We start from the raw sequence: 21,028 nt of genomic DNA on the forward strand, positions 1-21,028 counted from the left end.
TCCCCCACTTCCTAGGTAATCTCAAGAGGGTGTCTATCTTTTTCCATGGACTGTTGAGTAGATTAAAGATCAAAATTTGATCTTTAATCAAGATTTATGAGTATGAATGTGCTATATCCTACCACAAGCATCTGACTATGTTCCCATATTTATTTCACAAAGACCATTCACAAAGCCATCAGACCCTAGTAATTTTCAATCAGTATTGACAGGGAAAAAATTACAAGAAGTATAATTGCTTCATTGTAATGTAAATACAAGAGCCATGCAATAAATTTCAGAACCAATGCTAAGTTTTTGGTTACATACCCTGAAATTTTGTGGAGCTATCCAAAATACTTAATGTATAATTATTATTCTTATAATTATCCCATAAATAGAAATCACTAAGGAACAGAGGTAGCAGGTAATTTAGGGAATTTGAGAGACCGCTTTGCCCACCCCTGACCAATACAATACCTGCTGATGTTTGTCTAACCCATTTTTAAATATCTGCAAGTTTGAAGATTCCATTAATTCCCCCTAGACCACCTATTTCAGGGCTCTACTTTTCCCTGATGTTTACATTTTTTTCCTGAGGTTTATACCAAATCATCCTTGTTGAGATCTAACCTATTACTGCTTTCCTCTACCAACAGCACACATGGCAGCTGAATTCCCTACTCTTCACAGTCACCTATTGCTACAAGGTATCTATGATGTCTTCTTTTCCTCCACTTTACACTAAACAACCCTTCAATCTTGCCTTGAAGGCCCATGTATGCTAGATCTTTGAGCCCAGATTGATCTCTTCCTGGATCCTACCTGAACTGCAGTTCCTGCAAGTGTGTCAGGCTCTTCACTGACGCCTTATCAGTGCTGGCTGAGGTGAAATAATTACATTTGATGCTTTGTTCCTCCCCTTTCTAGAGCCTGGCCTTGTTTGGAGTAGCACATCGACAGTGCACCTTCAGCCTGGGACCAGGTCTTTTCTACAGAGCTGCTGCTTGGCCAGTTGTTCCCCATTTGCATTACATGTGCAGCTGACTATGTTGAGCTCTATGCACAGTTCTGCATTTGCTCTAATTTAACTCCTGGAAACCTGAGCGTTTCTAGGCTGCTCCATTACTTTATCTTTACTTTGTCATTTTCCACAGCCTTGCTTCCAACACACTTGTTCTGCTCTATGTATTTAATCAGTGTACATTCTAACTGTTTATGTGAGCTGCCAATGAGGAACAAGGAAAAAAAAGCCACTTGAAGAACTTTACTTAATGGTGTATCATTGAAAACTACTCTTTGTGTATAGTTTCCAAATAATTTATGCATTCATGTAATGATAATTTATTCTAGCCTAGTTTCCCTAGCAAACATAAGAATAATAACAACTGAAATATTGTGCCATACAGTCTTGTTCAAATAAAGCTGCTAATACTAGCAAATATCTTTTAAGAAGAATTGTAGACTTTGAAAATAGAATCATTATGGAGAAAAGATTTCAAGTGATTACACAGTCTTGCTAACAATTGATTTCACATCTATATGACTACTTTTATGAAATATGTGCTTTACTGAAATATTGTTCAACTTAGACTTAATGGAAGTCTTTCACAGCCTTTTAAAATTGAGTTTTGTTCAATGAAATGCTCCACTGAGAAAACAACAAACACATACCACTATAATTTAGAAACAAATCAGTTGCACAACTTCACAAAACTCTAAGCAGCAAAATTACTGTTTACTGTTTATCTTTCATAAGTTCTTGATCAGAAACAGACTGAACAAGACTGCTAAGACAAACAGGACAGGTCATATTGAGCCTTGCAAAGAAAAGATTTACATTAATCTTTATGGAGATACTAGCCAATTCCACACATACAGGAGGCACAGATCACTGCTCTTACCTAATCTGGGTTATTAGCAGACCTTTTCTACTTTTCACTCTATGACATATTTTGTTTGTGGTATTGGTGCTACTCACAAAAACGAAATGACTTGTTTCCCAAGGTGGAAACAGAGTCACCAGTTTCTTCTGGACTGGAAGAATTGGAGGCCTGAAACACAACACAAAGCCCACCTTCAATCAACACAAAATTTGATTTGATATTTAGGGGTATATCCCATCAGATTTCCAGTGAAAGAAAAGTGAGACTGACTTCCTCTGAAAAATATGTGGTGCCAGAGAGACTCCCAACTTTCTCCAGTGGAAAAGAAGGAAATAGGATAAAGGATGGATGAGCCAGCCTGACCCAGGACTGCTCATGAGGTACAGCCTGCTGTCTGACCAAGGCAGAGAAGGACTCCCACAAAAAACCTGCTTGTTACAGGAAGTCAAAAGTCCTCAAGCTGAGACAAAGCAGATGTCTGCCCCTTACTGAGAACAGCTCTAGGGATTTTAAATTATAGAGATTTAAGAGCTTTCATCAACAATTTTAGACATACAGATACCAAAAATACTTTTGTCTTTTTGTCAAAAGGGCTAGGATTTCTGATCTTTTCTGGAGCCAAGATTTTGCTAACAGTTGAAGGGAAAGATAGACAAACTGTTCCATCAGAAACAGGCAAGTCCAGGCAGCCGCTTGCTCCGGACCAGAAGAGCTGATACCTTGTTGACATGTAAAGATGTGCCATGGTGACTCCTGTCTTAAAAGATCTTCATTGCTCTTTTTGCAATTCATGGAAGCAAACCCATGGCAAATGTCAGTATCGAACCAGAATTATGTGCGGCCAGTCAGTGATGGCAGAAGAATTTGTGCCATGCTTGCCTCAGTGCCTAACACAAGTGGCAGGAGCAGCCATGAGAGGTGTGTGGGTGCACAGAGCTCACTCTATGCTACAGAGACAGAACAGTCGACTTTGCAGTGTAAATGTACTGCAAGAGTAAAGTGTGATGAGTCCCATGCCTTTTTTTCAAAAGGAGAAACAGGAGTCTGTATTTAAACAGTGCAACATTAGTGTGTTGGCTGACAGAGGGAAAATATGTAACACTCAGCATAATTAAGACTGCAGTTATCAAATAGAGTTTAATAGAAAGTGCAAATTTCCTCATTTTAGCAAGCAGCATAAAAACTACATAATTTAAGTGACTTTAAATTTAAGTGAAAGTTTATGGGTAGAGAATAGATGACTGATAATGAAATACCTCAATCTGTTTGCTCCTTGAGGTAAATGTCTTAGGCTTTCCACTACAGGAATGCTGATCATTGCAATACTTGAATTAAATTACGAAACCCTTGTCCCTGATGTTAGAGAAACTGCTATCAAGATAATAATAACATTTGGAATATCATTTGACTTTATATATATTGTGGTGTCATATATGAAAAGGCAGTAGGAAATCTGAAAATTATGAGGGTGTTTTCTGTGACTCAGCCAAAGGGGTCTTGGGGGAAAAAAATGTAGTGATTTTCAATATCTTAACTGCTATATTATTTCTGTATACAAAAAGGTTCTTATACTTCATTCTTTAAACAAATTAACAGGTAAAAATTAACCATTGGAATATATCTAAGAATCTTGATATCATAAAGTTATCAGGGATATAAGACTAAAGGGAAGCTACAAGGTGCTAAATTTAAACTGTACTTAATTACAATGGATAATGAAGTCTCTAAACTTTTAGAGAATTTATTTAGAAGTATATTTTAAAATTAACAAGAATCTGCTAATTTAACAATCACATGAAACAGTTTTAAAAATTAGTGTATACTTTAAATACAGGCAGCATATAATTTAAAACAATTGAAAATCATTAGAAAAGAATCCTATGTAATGATTCAAAAATCTGAACAACTTTCAAAGCTTTTCTGCACTGAGCATGGAGGTGTATGTGATATCAGTTAGAAATGAACAGACCAGTGGTACATTGCATTTTGTAGGTAAGACCTGATTAGGGTACCAAGTGATAATCCAGTTGACAGTCCTCCAAAATACAGGCTAGGCTCAAGTAACTTTTCATGGGAGTGGCTGAGTTGTGGGCTGGAGGAAGAATTTCACAGCCTTGAAGCACTTTCCCTGGTGTGTGACTGAAAATGCTTATACTGCACTGCACAAGACAACTGTGTAGCCTGCTCTGACCTTTTACTTTCTTCTTTTCCTTTCAGGTAACCTGTACCTGGTGTTTTTCACTCCATATGTATCTTCTGTCAGCAAGAATTCTGTAATCTGAACTATATCCTTCTTGCAGCTGTGCAAACTTTGGCCAATTCAAAATTGGCTTTATCAATTCAGTGTCATCAGCTCCAGAGAGTTTCGTGAGAGCTCCAGGATGCAATGTTTTTCTGTAAAGCTTCTCCTTCTGAAGAGAGTTGTTCATGTATGAATAGGAGTTTTCATATTTTAGTTCATTTTTCTATGCTCATTGATGCAAAGAAAGGGTGAAAAATGTGATTTTTAGGTGCTGATAGGCTCAGAAGAGTCTGAGAAAAACAGAAGATAAAAGGGATTTCTAGAGCCTTAATTTTAAGATTACACTATTTTAAAGCCAGTCTCATAATCTAGGAAGGCACAATTTTTTAATATTTGCCATTTGCATGACAAGAAACATCCAAATATACTGTCTTCCAGCTTTGCTGGTTGAGGCAGTTATCCTGCTCTGCCTTGCCATGATGGTGAGAAAGATTTAAGTTTGTTTGGGGGTATGTCTACACACTTACGTGACTGAAACTTGACCATGAGCCAGCTCTTGACATACTTGCTAGAACACTTCATCTGCATTCGAGCCAAACAGTGCTCACAGTGCTCATTGGTGTGGCTATGGAATGGCAGACGGTGTGAGCTGGAAACTGCAAACAACACTTCAAGGTGTTAATGAAGAACAGCCTTACTCATTCCTCAGCTGCGGGAACGCTTCTGGTTTGCTTCAAGGCAAAGACACATCCATAAACACAGCAGGAGCAGTTCAAGAGAACCCTTTTGGAATGCGCTGAAGCTGTGAAGCTGTGAGGACAAGCTCGGGGTGGGGTGGTGCTGAGAGCTGGCAGGCATGGCAAGAGCATCGCCACCACAGCCACACATGCCGTGGGAGAGCTGGGAGCCGACAGTGTGACTGCTCCCAGGCTGCATCAGTCCTGCAGGAGAAGCCTTAAAATAACCTGGACCCCTTCAGCCTGCTGGAGCTGGGTCAGCCTGCAGGAGCTGGGTCAGCCTGCAGGTGCCTGTGACTGACTCAGGAAGCTGTTTGCTGCCTGGGGCCCAGAAAATGCAATTTGTCCCAAAGTGCTGTCCCTGGTGTGAGCAGGTGGGAGGAGAGCACTCAGTACCAGCACCTCTCTCACCCAAGAAGTAAGTTGGCTGTTGCTGCCTCCCAGTTGTGGAGCTGGTTCGTTCCTATAACTGGGCACACTGGGACAAAGTAAATAAAAAGTCATTGCACAATCATGGAATATCAGCTGGAATTGGCTAACAAATTGTTTGCCAGCAGGGCATAGCAGCTCCCTGTACTGTCTCAAAGCAGTAGCTCATGGCTGGGCTTCCAGCAGCATGGACAAAGTGTGCTGAAGCTCAAATCAGTACCTCTGCCTTGGTACTGATATGGACTTGAAGCTCTTACACCTCTCTGGGCATTTGTCAGGGCTGTAACACACTGATGGCTTGTGGCAGTCCTGAGACAACTCAAACCCCCAGGATTTTTCTTCTCTCTCACAGCTGAAGTCTCTTCATTTTTTATTGCTGTGTCTCATCTCACTGAATACCTGTGAGCATCTGGTACCTGAGAGCAAACTCTGGAGCATGCAAAACAGTCCATAGCCCTTTAATATGTGGAATAGTAGGGGTACAGAAAGGCTTCAGTATGCAGGCCGCTTCTATTTTTTTTTCATTAATTGCATTAACTGTCCAAGCTCTATCTTATTTTTTCTTCTTCTTTTTTTTTTTTCTTAACATCTTTTTGCTTACTCTTCCAGAAGTTCATTGCTCTTATGACTAGAATATTTTTCCCCTAATTTGAAATGTGGATTTTCACTATCAATTTATAACCCTGAAACCTCAGGGTTACAACTGTGTTTACAATAAGGGTATTTTCTCCTATTTTGGGTGTGCACTACTTGGAGGTAGTTAGAGAGACTGTGTTCACAGTCTCTTTCCCAAGTTCCCTTTTATTAGCATCCGCTTGGCTTTCCTGTTCTTTCCCTAGCTTGCCTCTGAGTATCTTCCACTTCTATTTAAACTTACTGGAACAAGAGTGATGGGATTTTATCCTACAAAGTTCTGTTTAGGAGACTGGCTGTCAGAGTCCCTTAGAAAGGAGTCCTGAAGGGCAAAAGAATCCAGGAAGGCTGGACATTCTTCAAGAAAGAAATCTTAAATGTGCAGGAGAGGCCATCCCCATGTGTCAAAAGATGAGCTAGCAGGAAGGAAGACCGGCTTGGCTGAACAGAGAGGTTTGGGTGGAACTCAGAAGGAAAGGAGAAGTTTATAAGCCTTAGAAGATGGGGAAGAGAACTCAGGAGCACTACAGGAATCTTGTGAGATCATGCAGGGAGAAAATTAGAAAGGCCCAAGCCCAACTAGAGCTTAATCTGGCTACAGCTATAAAAGACAATAAAAAATGCTACTGAAGCAGAAACTCCATCTTTTACTGGATGTGGGGTGAAATATAGCAACAAAGTATGAGGAAAAGGCTGAGGTACTTAATGTCTTCTTTGCCTCAGTCTTTAAGAAAGACCAGTCATTCTTGGGGTACCCAGAATCCTGAGCTACAAGACAAGGATAGGGAGCAGAATGAGGCCTCTGTAATCCAAGGGGAAATTGTTAGTGATCTGCTACATCACTTAGACAGACCCAAGTCTATGGACTGGATGGGATTCATTCAAGGATACTGAAAAAGCTGACAGAGGTGCTCATCAAGCCACTTTCCATCATTTATCACCAGTCCTGGTTAACCAGTGAGGTCCCAGATGGCTGAAATGGGCAAATGTGATGCCCATCTTCAAGATGGGTTGAAAGGAGAATCCAGAGACCTACAGGCTTGTCAGCCTGACCTTTGTCCAGGGCAGATCATGGACCAGGTCATCTTGAGTGCTATCATATGGCATGTACAGGACAACTGGGGGATCAGGCCCAGCCAGTGTGGCTTTGTGAAAGGCAGGTCTTGCTTGACCAATTTGATCTCCTTCCATGGCAAGATGCCCTGTTTAGTGGATGAGGGAAAGTCTGTGCATTTTGTCTAGCTGGACTTCAGAACATCCTGTGACACCATTTCCCACAGCATTCTTCTGGAGAAACTGGCTGCTCCTGGCAAAACAGGAGTTCCTGCACTGTTCACTGAGTTAAAAACTGGCTGGATGGCTGGGCCCAGGGAGTGGTGGTGAACGGTGCTACATCCAGCTGGCTGACAGTCATTAGCAGGGTTCCCTAGGGCTCAGTGTTGGGGCTAGTCCTGTCTAATATCTTTACTGATGGTCTGGATGAGGGGATCAAGTGCATCCTCAGTCACTTTGTAGGTGACACCAGGCTGTAGATTATCACCAGGTTGATCTGCTGGAGAGTAGGAAGGCTCTGCAGAGGGATCTGGACAGGCTAGATTGATGGGCCAAGGCCAGTGGTATGAGGTTCAACAAGACCAAGTGCCAGGTCCTGCCCCTGTGACACAACAACCCCAGGCTGGAAAGAAGAGTGGCTGGAAAGTGGCCCAGGGGAAAAGGACCTGGGAGTGCTGGTCAACAGCAGCTGAACATGAGCCAGCTGTGCCTAGGTAGCCAAGAAGGCCAATGGCATCCTGGCCTGGATCAGCAATAAAGTGGCCAGGACCAGGGCAGTGATTGTGCTCTGTACTCAGCACTGGTGAGGTCTCACCTCAAGTCCTGTGTTCGGTTCTGGCCCCTCACTAAAGAAGGACATTGATGTACTGGAGCATATTCAGAGAAGGGTAACAGAGGTGGTGAAGGGTCTGGTGTACAAGTCCTCTGAGAAGTGGCTGAGGGAGCTGGAGGTGTTTAGCCTGGAGAAAAGGAGGCCCAGGGGAGACCTCATCGCTCTCTACAACTTCTTGAGATTGTAGCCAGGTGGGGTAAGTCTTTGCTCCCAAGTGTAACAAGTGACAGGACAAAAGGAAATGGCCTCAAGTTGTACCAGGGAAGGTTTAGGTTAGATCTTTGGAAAATTTCTTAATGAAAAGGGTTGTAAAGCACTGGAACAGGCTGCCCAGTGAAGTGGTTGAGTCCTCATCCCTGGAGATACTCAAAAGATACATAGAACTGGTCCTTAGGGACATGGTTTAGTGGTGGACTTGAAATTGCTGGGTTAATGGTTGGACTTGATGAACTTAAAGGCCTCTTTCCAACCTAACTGATTCTAAGATTCTGTGATAAAGACACTGATAACTTCACTTTCTCTGCTGGAGTTACCTTGCTTGATATGTCCTAAGACAGCATTTCACCTTTTTTTCTTTTTTTTTTTTTCACACAACTGTATTGCACCAATGGCTCAGAAATATCTCACAACTAATAAACACACTTCTTTTTCTCTCTCTTGTTTTCTCTCCAAAAAGTAATTGCAGAAACTGTGTTTATTTCATTGAATGCCTGACTTCATGTTTGTACTACTAAATTTTATCCTGATCTTGCAGCATCACCTTTGGATGAAAGGCACCCACCCATCTGCAGTTGCCTGCTGGGGTTTTGTCAATCTGCAGAATGAATGTGTTTGCTGTGTCCCCTCTGCTGTCTAGTATTTGTGTCTTCTGCCTGAGCTTAGCCATGCAGTGGAGACCATCAGCCTGCTTCCCACATGCCCTTCACAGGTCTTACAGTGGAAATACTGTTTCCAATTGCTGCAGTGAAGGAATTATGTCCCTGGTGAATTAGAAATGTAGGAATAGCCAGGAAAGATGAACCCTACAACATGGAGCTTCTCCTAAAGATCCTAAAAACTGCTTGAAAATATCAGCCTACATTTAAATGCAATTATTTATATTTAGCTTTAATTAATCACTTACATAATCTTATTTAAGTCCAAGTTATGATCTGTCCTTTCTTGTGGTTTCTCTGTGACTTCAGCTGCTATTGATCAGAAAGTCAGTAATTCCAGTCTAATTCTGTCTTGTTGGCCTTGACACTAAAAATATTTTGGCAACTTAATTAAAATTTATAAATTATGTAAACAGAATACCTCTTACTTCCATACTCTTCCATACTCTCTAAATGTCTCTATATTGATGGTAGATCAGTCCAGCATTAAATAAGCAGAAGATAATCTTCCTGTAGGTCATTTTGTTTCAGATCATTAACTCCATTTTCTAGTCAACTGCCTCTCTGCAAATTCTAAAAACATTGATTCAGTCTACACTGGTGTTACTGCTCATTCATTTGAGTTATTCCAATCAAATGCCACAACATATAAAAAATGCCTCACAGAATCATTATGGGATGACAGAGCTCCAGAGCACTGCCAAGGCTCTTCACCTATTGAAGACTACTTGCTGCTAGGATGCCAGCTACGGTCTTCCAATGACTATTAAATTCATCCTGAGGGGTTAACTGGATGAATTGTTAAACAGATTTTTTTTTTTACATTCCCTCATATTACATTTTAGACATTTCGGCACGCTTAAATCTGTCTCTTATAAAAACAAAAAACAAACCTGTAATGTTCCTCTTAACAAAAAACAATGGAAATAACTGACAATGGAAATGGTTCTGTATAAATAATTATCCCAATTAGCAAGGACGTATTATTTTACCAGCTACTGATCCCATCTTTCTTTCCTGAACTACAGATCTAGACAGTCTTCATACCAAGAAACATCTCCATCACCATTATTTTTCTCCATTAGCTCTGATTGTGATCTGTTTTTAAACACTGGTAGTTGCATTCTCTTGATACCTCTGCTTTTAAAATGAGCATAAGAGGTGGCTTTTAGAAGTGGCGTAAGTCCACCTCTAAAATCTTGTGAAGTTTCAGAGATAACAGGCATTCAGTATTAGGCCCTTCAACATTTTTAGTTTTTTCAAGCGTACTATTGCCAGTAGACACTATTTTTCCCAAGAAACGGGGGAAAATGCAATTTCAGCTGTGAAGGAACAATATTTTTTTTAAAAAAGACAATCACTAGAACTAGAATCAGCTCCTCAGCTTCACCACAGATCACCCAATCTATAGAAAATTATCCATCAGACCCAGTCAGCTGGGGAATGCAGACTTCTCTGAATGCCAAGGATCTCCAGAGAGCAACACAGCCAAATTCATATAATTCCTGTTCATCAAAGGATTTAAACAAGAAATATTCTTGTGAATTACTATATGTAACTACCACCAGCATTTCTGAAGAGATATAACATTACAGAAATCATGAAATACATTAGCAAGTTGTTTGAGACAGAGAAGATAAGAGAAACTTCAGAGGATAGTTGTTTTCTAATCGGATTCAACAGCAAAGAATGTTAAATTTAAAAATAATCGGGAGATCCCTAATGTTGTCTTGAAGAAATATTCTGTTTCTTGTTTTGAACAAAAATTTATCACAAAGGAAAAGTCTTTTAGTGTAAGTGAAGCTTTCAGTAGGCATTGCAATAGAAGGTATTGCAATGCAAGGTTTTTAAGATATACAAAAAAGAACAATCTATTTCAATGCCAAGACAGCATTAAAAAAACCCGTAAGTAAAATACGGTAAGTAACTTAGTATCTGTTAGGTTGGGCTCTTTGCATCTCTGACAGAAAAATCCTGCTATCATTATTTCATAAGTAATTCTGCTATTATAAAATGAACAAGTATACATTTTTTTAATCTAATGGCAGAACATATTTCTTCAGTGATCGAAATACTTGGGAAAACATATATACTGCAGACAACAAATGCATCTGACCAGAAGTAAATATGTACAATAAAATGGAGATAGTTGAGTGAGAAGACTTAATCACTCCATAGAAGAGTTCATTCCCACAGCTACTTTGATTACTGAATTCCTACATATGTTGGTATAAGATTGTTAAAATGCAATATTCACCGAAATGATATACTTATTTCTTGTACAGTTACAGCCTAGAAAAATTGAGTCTGGTGCCTTTAAATACCATTTCTTTGGAGATTCCTAGGAATGTAGAGAGCTTTCCAAATGTAAAGTTTTGTGTGTTTTTTTGCAAGTGCACTGCTGCCAAATATTTTTACCACTAAATAAATGCTATTTCAGCTGCATTTGAGCAGTCATAGTGGTAGCTAATGGCCTATTCAGTTAATCATAGTTATTCACTCCCTGAAAATGCCTCAGAATATAATAAATGTTTTGTTTTCATTGTGCACTCCTAAATTACAGGCATTATATAACACCCATGATATATAACCTATCTGTGTGAATACGAACTGAACCCAAAATCACTCCCCTAAAATATTTCTAGTATTTGGAACCTCCAAAGAAAGAAAAAAATTCTGTTGCTACCCACAGAGCTACTGAAATAGCACTGAAAGCAGGGAAAGAAATGGTTTTAAAGAAAGTTCTGGTTTAACTAAAATGTGGCTACTTGTTGTCCATTTAAAGAGGTTTGAAATAACTATTACTGAGTATTTTTAAATTAAATAAAACAAGAAACATACTCAAATAGCTGAACCCTAGAGATCTTTTCCTAAAGGAAAAAAAGGCTACAGATGCAGGATTTCAATTTGTCCCACAGGAGACAGATCAACCATAAAGTCTTCACCCTGAGACCAATGTTCTCATCTGGTGCTGTATCAATGTAAGATTTATCTTGTTCACCTATGTTTTTACATTTATATAGGTTGTAGAAGTCCCTGACAGTCTTAGCTCTGCTTTGTTCGCTGCTCTGGAGAGATTATATGTATTATGCTGCACATAGACAACCTGTCCCAAGTGTAGTGTGAAATAAATACACATATATATCTATGTGTATATATGACATAACAGCTGGCTCTATCTCATCTCTGTGGTCGCCATCATACTGATGAGGCACAGAATCCCCTGAAGTTTCTTCAGGAAGTATCTTCCACATCTATTTTAAAAAGCTGCAGAATATGTTTTAAAACAATATTCAGCTTCTGAGGTCAGGCTGTGTTTTTCAGCTGCAATTGCTTTGCAGAAAGGATTTGATTAGTAGATCACAAAAATATTCCCCTGGCTACTTCAAGGAATGAAGACAACCTTTGAAATGTCTGCTGTTGGTTCCTGGATGAAAGAACTCCGCCATGGAAGCATACAAAAACCCAAAAGACTTTCAAAATTAGAATATGGACAAAGCTTGGTATTAAACATCTCTTTTACTTCTGGAGAAAATGATACTCAAGTATTTGCTGCAGAAGTAATTTGGCAGGCCACAAGACATGGGAGGGTGTTCTAGTTTTAACTTTAGTTTTGTAGAACTTTTTAGAATTTAGTGATGAAAAGGAAATCAAACCAAAGGGATTATAAAATGAGAGATTTCGTGATTCCTGGGAAGGAAAGAGCAGATCAATGCTAGTGAAGCACAGGGAATGCAGTCACAGCCAGTTCCAGAGACTAATCAAGGACACCCCCAGGCAAAGGCAATCCAGAAGGGGAAAGAGTTCAAAAGAGAGGACTAGTTTACAGAAGGGCAGCACTAAAGCATAGCAGCAAATTAACCCAGTGCAGAGTAAGTGAGCAGTATGCTATACCAGGAGATATTTAATTACCTTAGAGCCCCAAATGAGTAATTTAAGAGGTATCAGTAAGTACATATGCTGGGAGAATTGCAAAGAATTCACCATGCAAACATGCAGGGAAAAGAAAGATAGAGAAATATAAGAAAAATATTGCTAATGTGTTAGAAAAAGAAATGCAGCATCGAACAACCTTGCTAGCTCAAAATAAACTTTGCCTGTGAGAATACTGCCGCCATTGCCTGTAGTTCTACAGAGATCAGTTTAGCACCTGAGCATTGCCTTTGGTGGCTGAAATGTGAGTAACATTGGGTCATCATTCACTGGCATATGACAGGCAGAGAAAAGTCTGACTATATCCTACAACGTAACTTCTGCTTGTTTTTAATCAGACAAAGGTCTTTCCTGAGGTTTCTCAAAACAAGTTAGTTGTAATTCTGATGCCTTGCATATTTGACAATCTCATACTTTGGTGATAAAGGAGATTTGTAACATCTGATATGATATACTAAACTGGGTGAGGTTGCAAGCAGTTTACAAGATTGGATTAGAACTCACCATAAGTGCAGTAATTTGGATATATGTTCTGAAATTAATGCATTAGATCCACAAAGAGAAGGGCAAATTACCATAGAAAGATCTGCAAGAGAGTTATAGTGGTCTATAAGCAAAGCCTAAGTCAGGACACTATCTGCTTGCAGAAGAAGGCAGCCTGATATATAGCCAGAGTAATACTGTAAGCAAATCAAGTAATTTTTCCCCTACCAGCAATGGCAAGGCCCTGACTGCATTACTATGTCCAGCTCTGCTTAGTGGGCTGTTGAAGGAAAGAGACAATTGGAGGCAGTCAAGGTAAAAGCCACAAAAAAATTGATAACAGATGTAGAAGAATGGAAGGTTGAAAGAAATAGCTTGTTTAGTCTAGAAAGAGTGAAGACTAAGGGAAGATATGATAACATGCACAAAATATGAAAAAGTTTGTTATGAGAAGAGGATTATAACTAATTTTTCTCCGTGTTCATCATGCAGAACACAAGATTTAGTATGCAGTGCTGGACAAAAGCTTTCTAACACAAGGCCAGTCAGCCAGCTAGCAGATTATCTACAGGTATTGCATGTAATGCTGCCACCAGAAGCAATGGAAATGGCTGAGACAAACCCATGTGGAGACGAGGAGATGTGTGCTGGATTCTCCCTGAAAGCAGGCGGACAGCCCAGGTGATTCTGTGTGAGATCCTGTCCAGCCTCACTCTCAGCCACAGAAACAAGGCACAGATCAGAGCTTTCCATCAGAGACTGAATACTATGATGCAAACGACTGTTATTTGTCTCAAGATGCTTGCCAGGAAGGAAGGAGCCTGCAGGACAAGGGATGAATCTCTCAAATCCATTTAGCTAGTTAATCCAATTGGCTGGAAGTAGCTGAGAGCACCGACTCAGTCACTGCTGGATGCTCTTCTACTTGTTTAACACGCTCATGCTCAGTCGTACCTTTACTCCACTTTTGCTGTCAATAGCCCTTTCCCATGGTTTACAGGAGTATTATTATAGGAGTGGTTTATCCAGAGTATTTGGGTATACACTGCTGTGGGGCCACTGGAGCAATGAGCTAGTGAATGAGTTAGAATGAGCTGAACAGGCTTTAAAATCAATAGACAGGGCTGAGGCTGCAGTGATGCCTGGCAGGGACCAGGCTGGTCATCAAGGCTGTACCTAGAGAAGGCAAATGGCATGCAGAGGACAAGGGGTGACACACAAAGAGCTTGCATCGTGGAGATTCCCACTGTGGGGGCACAGCTGGCAGCCACCAGTGCCAAATCTCTGCCAGGGAGCACAAGCTGTGCAAGGCCAGTGCCAGCCCTCCCAGCCACAAATGGGACTGCTGTTCCCAGCTGGCTGAGAAAATAGGAGCAGAAGCCACAGTATGACAGCAAGAGGGAAAGACAGGTTTCATTGCAGGAACATCGGGAGTGAGGCCCTCAGGATCTGCTGCCTTTAGAGAAGTCTGAGGAGTAGAGATTAGCGAAAAAGATTGTGAAAGGTCCTGTCCCTCACAGAAGGGCAAGACTGAATGTGCAGACCCTCAGCTGGTTTCACCTGTACACTGGTGGATTCACAACAATTCTCTTACTATTATTAATTTTTTTGCGAAGAAGCATGGAATTTAACTGACATTAAGTAGAATTTTCAAAACCAAAATCCTCTTGTAAACTGGCAAGTGGGGCTCATTGATTCACAGAGGGAGACACTGCATGGCCAGCAGGAGCAGTCTGGGTGTGCTGGGTCTTGCACACTGCTGCCAGGCCCCTCCATGGGTTTTCCCCCATACTACAGTCAAACACCCTGTGCCTGAACACCTGGCAAGGTGCCCGCCTCTACTTGAAGGTGCTCCTTCCAATGGAGCAAATCCTTTTTCCACACTACAGTGTGCACAGAGTGCAGAGCAAAACATTTCTACTTCTCTTAACCCTAAAAAATATTATCTATAAAAACAAACTACTCTCCATCAAAATAATAAAACAGAGAGCAAGGCAAACATAGCCAAAGATCTGTTCTTATGCTTGATCACATGAAAAGACTGGATAATGTACTGTGTATGTTGAAACTTTCTTCTTGCATGACAATGCAGATCTAACTATGGTCCTGGCAAAATCAAAATAATTGATAAATGGGATTAAACAGATCCTGTCAATTACTCAGTTGTTCTTTCTACTTTCCTGTCAAGCCTAATAGCTTTGTGAAAAACTTCCTCAGGTTAGAGTAAACTAAAGGTCATACTTCAACCACTTTTGATGATGATTTGCATTATTTTCCTGGTATGATGTCAAAATTGCTGCATATTACACTAGCTTTTACTTATAAAAGTAGACAACTAATGAGACTGTACAATCTATAGGCATTCAGATTTGAAATTTTTTAATGGTCCCTGCAGGGAAAAAAAGAAATAGTACAATACTGACACAAATGTTTCGAATGCAACATTCTGATTACTCTCTATTTATTTTCCAAGTTAACATATAATTGCCTAATGCCCCATGAAATTCAGTTAAAAATAATTAGCTGTTTTCACCTCTAACTGCTTCAATGTGGGGGAGCACTTGCAATTACAGAAATGACCAAGAACGCAACACTCAAAAGTTATTTCCTCCTTTGATTCCACAGTCACTCCAGAGCCTCTGCAGACCACATTTGCACAGGTAAGGATTACTCATGAAGTAAAATAAATCTGAAGGTGACTTCTCTATCAAATTATGTAACTAAGTGGGATATCATAAATTTCCAGAAAATGCTTGCTTTCCTTCATTTTGTAAGGTTGCCCTACTGGACATCTACTTAAGTCTCTCCGCTGAACACCAGCACCAGCTGAGTGCTATGAATGTTGTAGATATTCTTCTTTCTGCCATACATCATGCTATCTTTAGGTTGCTGCATGTTGAACAATTCTTGCAGACATTTATGGCAGCATAAACACTGAAGAAATGATGCTAACTAGGGACTGAGAATACCAAAAATAATCATGAGCCTCCAAAGACAGAAGAGTTGTCTGTAACTTCCTACTACATAAAAGCATCATTTAACTTTGTCAAACAGTTTTGTTAAAATCCCCCTGAAAGCACACAGGTTGTTAAAGGAAAAGCATCACAAAACTTCCCATTACCAGTAGTAGCAGCAGGGCCCAAATCTGTTCCTAGCACTTCTGTTATGAAACCTAACACACACATGCAAGAATGTTCCTCAGCTAACAGATCACACTCAAAACAAGTAAAGGAAAGAACTGGGTAAAAAAAAGAAAAGCAAATTCTGTCATCATCCCTTTCTCATAAATGGAAAACCAAAATAACCGAGACATAAAGCAATTTGTCCACTATCACACAAAGCCTACAGTCAGTAAGCCACATGAGATCTTAACTTCAGAGCACTCAATCCAACTGCCATTAAACTATAATTAATATAATGGATCATATTCCTATGAATCAGCAACTTATATATAACAGGGTGTCAACACAGATAGAAATTCCCAGTTCCCCTGACTTTTCTGAAACTGTATCATTGATGTGTGTATATGAGAGTTGCAGATTCTCTCCAACAGGTAATAACGTGGGGACACTTCTCATCTGGAACATGAAATGCACAGCATGGAAACGGAAACATGCTATTCAAAATGCTCAGGTGATTAGATACAATAAGAAGGAGCAAAATAAAGTTGCAATGAGAGACCAAAGTTTATGGAAGTTAATATTGTACTTTCCTCTGATCCCCACAAAATAGGCAGAAGGAAGAAGGAATTTACAGACAATCGGCAGGCACAATAATTGTCACCATAAAATTCCATATTTTGTGACTTTATGGGTTTATTTTACAAATATCCTAGCATGAAAGCTCGAAGGATAAAGTAACACATTTTTACAACTGACCATGATTCAAAAAGAATACAGCCTTTTTCAGTATTGTACTTAACTATGCCAAGTTAAAATCTTAGGACACAAAGTTAAGTCCTGGCCTAAGTGCCTTGAGAAATAAGGTGATGGTATGGGCAAGAGCTGGGCAGTTCCAGAAAAAAGGGAAGCTTGAACATAAGAGATGTTACGCTGAGTGGAAAGAGACAGGATAATCTAACATGAAAACTATGGAAGTGCATATTTATAAGCACCCTCAGAATGTTTATTCTGTGTTAACCTAATCCTAGGTAGGTTGATTTCAGCATAATTACCAAGAACCATCAAACATTTTGATTCAAAATATACTTTCCTTTCCAGGTGCAATTCCATCAGGATTTACACCCACCTGCTGGGGAACAGTATTTGTGTCTTTGGGAACTTCTGCTTTTATACAGTGCACTGTGTCACTCTCAGGATGAACAGATGCCTCAAAGAAAGGGAATGATGGACTTGGCTAACCTCTGAGACTAAAATTATTATTTTATTTTTAGTACTGAAGGCCAGATTGACATGTGTTGTAATTGATCACTTTCCATAGTTATACAACTATAAGCTAAAGAGACCAAATAAAGTTGGAAGCATTTGTTTTTTGTGCTGAAAAAACCCCATTTTTTGAGAACAAAGAATAAACTGGCACTTTAATTTCCTGCAAAACAAAATCTACTAGGGTAGAGGAGACCTCTTTTAAGGTGATGACACATCGATTTTTGGATGCAACTATAAGACAGCTTTATTTTGTATAGCAACTTCCACATAAAATATGTTTTTATGTGAACCTTCTTATATTTAAACAGCGCAGTAATTTAATAATACAGTTTCAATGTTCATATAAAATAAAAGCAGGTAAGGAGACAAATTAAAGATGCATAGCTATTTACATCTATATCTTGAGTGTCCAACAGGGACTTAATAGTGCTGTAAATTTAGTCTGTTTAAAAGAAGCAAGCTAAATATCATATGGACTAAAAGCAGTCAGATACCTGGAAGACTGAAATTGAAATGTCAAGGATTTTGGTGACAAGATATTTACTCATATTTGGACTTATGGACATTCATTTGTAGTTACTAAAATATGGTTTAATAATAAGTAAAACATCACTAAAATCTGTCTCAGTTAAAATTTTGCAGCCTGGGAGACATACTTGCTTCTTAAAAACCTAATTAAAAGGCAAAGAAGGTATCAAGTCTCACAGTGCTAATGAAAAATCTACTGTCTGCTTCTATCAAAAATGTGAAGTGCCACTGAAAGCAGATGGGAGGAAGGAGAATTTCCATAAATTATTTGTGAAAGACGTTGCACAGAATATTTCAGAGGATTAAACTCCTTTAGGTGAATTATTGTGAAATTCATGAAAGGCACTTAGCTCCCTCACAGAATTACAGAATTAACTAGGTTGGAAAAGATCTTTAAAGTCGTCAAGTCCAAACTCTGATCTAGCACCTCCTCATCAACTAAACCACGGCACTGAGTGCCATGTCCAGTCTTTTTGTCCAACAAGAGCTTGCTGGTGGAAGGGTAGTTTCTGTGTAACATAGTCCTAACTTTTAATATGGAACTTTGGGAAATCAACCCAGTTTCAAGAAATACCAGGTTTTCAAAAATATTTGAATAACATTTCACATTCTAGGATAGAAAAAAAATGGTTTTGTTTCATTAGAAAAGAACAGAATAATCTCACAAGCTCATCTATCTTGAACCACAATGTCAGGAAATTAAAAAACTAGGAAACAGAAACATGAACTGAACCAAAGGACAAACTAAAGGTGTATTTTAACGTATTAGATGTCAAAACTTGTCACTGCTTTATCAATTGTTACAATCAAGGAAGCAAATGATGAAGTACATGTAAGTGTTGTAACACTATTTCCTGTTTCTCCATTTTTGCCTTATTTGCTCCTTTTCCTTTAGGTACTAATGCAGTGATGCTCCCACATGTGCTTTAAATGTAAGCACATCCAGTTATTCTAATCAGACTAATCATATTTTATGTGCTTTGCTGAATTAGTATCTAGATTTTAAAATTTCATAATAATCATAAAAAGGAGTGGTAAATCAATGAGGGAAGCAATTCAATCCACTTTTTAAAGTATTAATGAGAAATCGAAAGCATTTATTATCGTAACAGTTAAATCACTGCTGAGTGTGTAAATGAGCTTCCTCAAAAGCTGTGAACCTCCTGTGAACCTCCAAAGCTTCACAGAGGTTATCACAGAGTTGGAAAGGACCCACAAGGATCAGTGAGTCCAACTGTTAAGTGAATAGCCTGTACAAGGATCAAATCCATGACGATGTAACTAGCATCATACTTGGACCAACTCTGCTCATCTCAGGGTCTCATCATGTTTCCAACAGATACATTCCAGTGGATTATTTTTATGCTTTCTCCTTTTGGCAGTGTTGCCCTTCGACCTCTTCCAATGTGTTTTGATCCTGAAGACTGTCAAGGATGAAATGAAAGGGTAGAAAAGAAGGTAGGAGAGCTTTAAATTACACAACATATTAAAGTAATGTTTAATTATTGCTTTCAGATGGTCACTACTGAGACATTAGATACACAAAGCAGATGTGCAATCAACAGCTACCAAAGCAGCATCCATCTCATCCACTTACACAGGAGACAAAAGGGAAAAAACATGCTATCTGCTCTGTAACTGTAGCGTAATTTGAACTGCCAGGAACTAGTCACAAGTTTTTTTACATCGACCTGCCCCCTGACAAGGAATGATATAATACTTTTGAATCTATCTTTACTAGAGGAGAATCTAATCAAACCATAAATACTTAATTTTCACTAAATCCTACCATAAGGTTATTTCCCTATCTACCTGTTTACACTTTTTTTATTACTAAAACTAACTTTATGGTCTCTTGAAATGAGTATGGATGGGTACTGACTGTGAGTCAGACGTGACCACTTGGACATGGCTCTCTGGTCAGTTTGAGGGGTGCCTTCCTCACCCTCTCAGAGAGCTGGCTGAGCAGGATGAGCATCTGCTCCTGACACTACAGTTGACAGTTCCATGTGTTTCAGGAAATTACCAACTGCTTCATTTGACATCCAGCGGGAAATTGGGAAATAGGTGAGGTAGACATCTTGCCAGTCCAGGGACAACTTCTATCATAACTCCACAGAGGTCTCTGAATTAATGTAAGCTAGTGTCTCTAGCTGTGTCAGCATTGAGTATTTAAGACATGCTTTAGAATAAGAAATTTTTTTTAGGGATAAAGAACATGCCTGGAGCAACAATGGGGAATCGCAATGCCCTGATAAGCACAAAAACCTGAGTGATGCAAACCGTTTTCTGTGTTGGTTCCTTTCATACTTTAACATGCAAGCACAAATTTTCAGAGTAACAGTGAAAATTAGGAACATTTTATAGAAGACATACACAGCTCCTGCTCTCAAAACCTCATCCTATTTCTAGGCAGTAAAAAGTTTGCCATGTTGGAGGTTGAGAATTGGATATAACAATGAGTAATTTTGTTGACTACTTCCAAATGAAACTAGGATTTCTCCTGGGCCACTCAGATTTTTACAACCATCTTAAAAGAAAGCTAGGAGAGCTATAAAATAAAATGAGAAGCAGCAGTTTTTCCAAGGTTTCCTAAGTTGTCCAAAGAGCTGTTTCTCAATAGGATGAGTCTGAGATTTTGTTTCAAGCAACTCCTTTGGGAGTTAACTTGTCTTGTTACAGGGATGCCCACTTGGGGATGAGCAACAGTAGGATGGGTGGCCCATAGCCTAATGACATGAGCATGTGAAAAAAACTGTTTTCTTGATGTTTGAAGTATCTTTAATAAAGCTGACCTTTGGAAACAGATACTATTCACCCAGCAGTGTATCCTCCCCTGGAAAATCCCAAGAAAAGCTTGTACTTTGCTCTGACAGGAATGAGAGCTTTCTGCACCTGCATTTACTTGGCCAGCAAAGAGGTGGACAGAGGACTTCCTTGTTCTTTCCCACCCCATTGTTACAGCAACTTTCACACAGATTCACAGAATATTCATAGTTGGAAGGGACCCACAAGGATCATCAAGTCCAA

General features: G+C 39.4%; 1 protein-coding gene across 2 annotated transcripts in view; it reads right to left on the reverse strand.

Annotated features, from left to right (window-relative positions):
• The window catches only part of SCAF8 (SR-related CTD associated factor 8), a 153,118-nt gene that overhangs the window by 64,440 nt on the left and 67,650 nt on the right, over positions 1–21,028 (reverse strand). The gene's annotated exons all lie outside the window — the stretch shown is intronic.

This window comes from Lichenostomus cassidix, chromosome 3 (assembly GCF_008360975.1).
Source record: "Lichenostomus cassidix isolate B80296 chromosome 3, HeHo_3.0, whole genome shotgun sequence".
Taxonomy (NCBI): Eukaryota; Metazoa; Chordata; class Aves; order Passeriformes; family Meliphagidae; genus Lichenostomus; species Lichenostomus cassidix.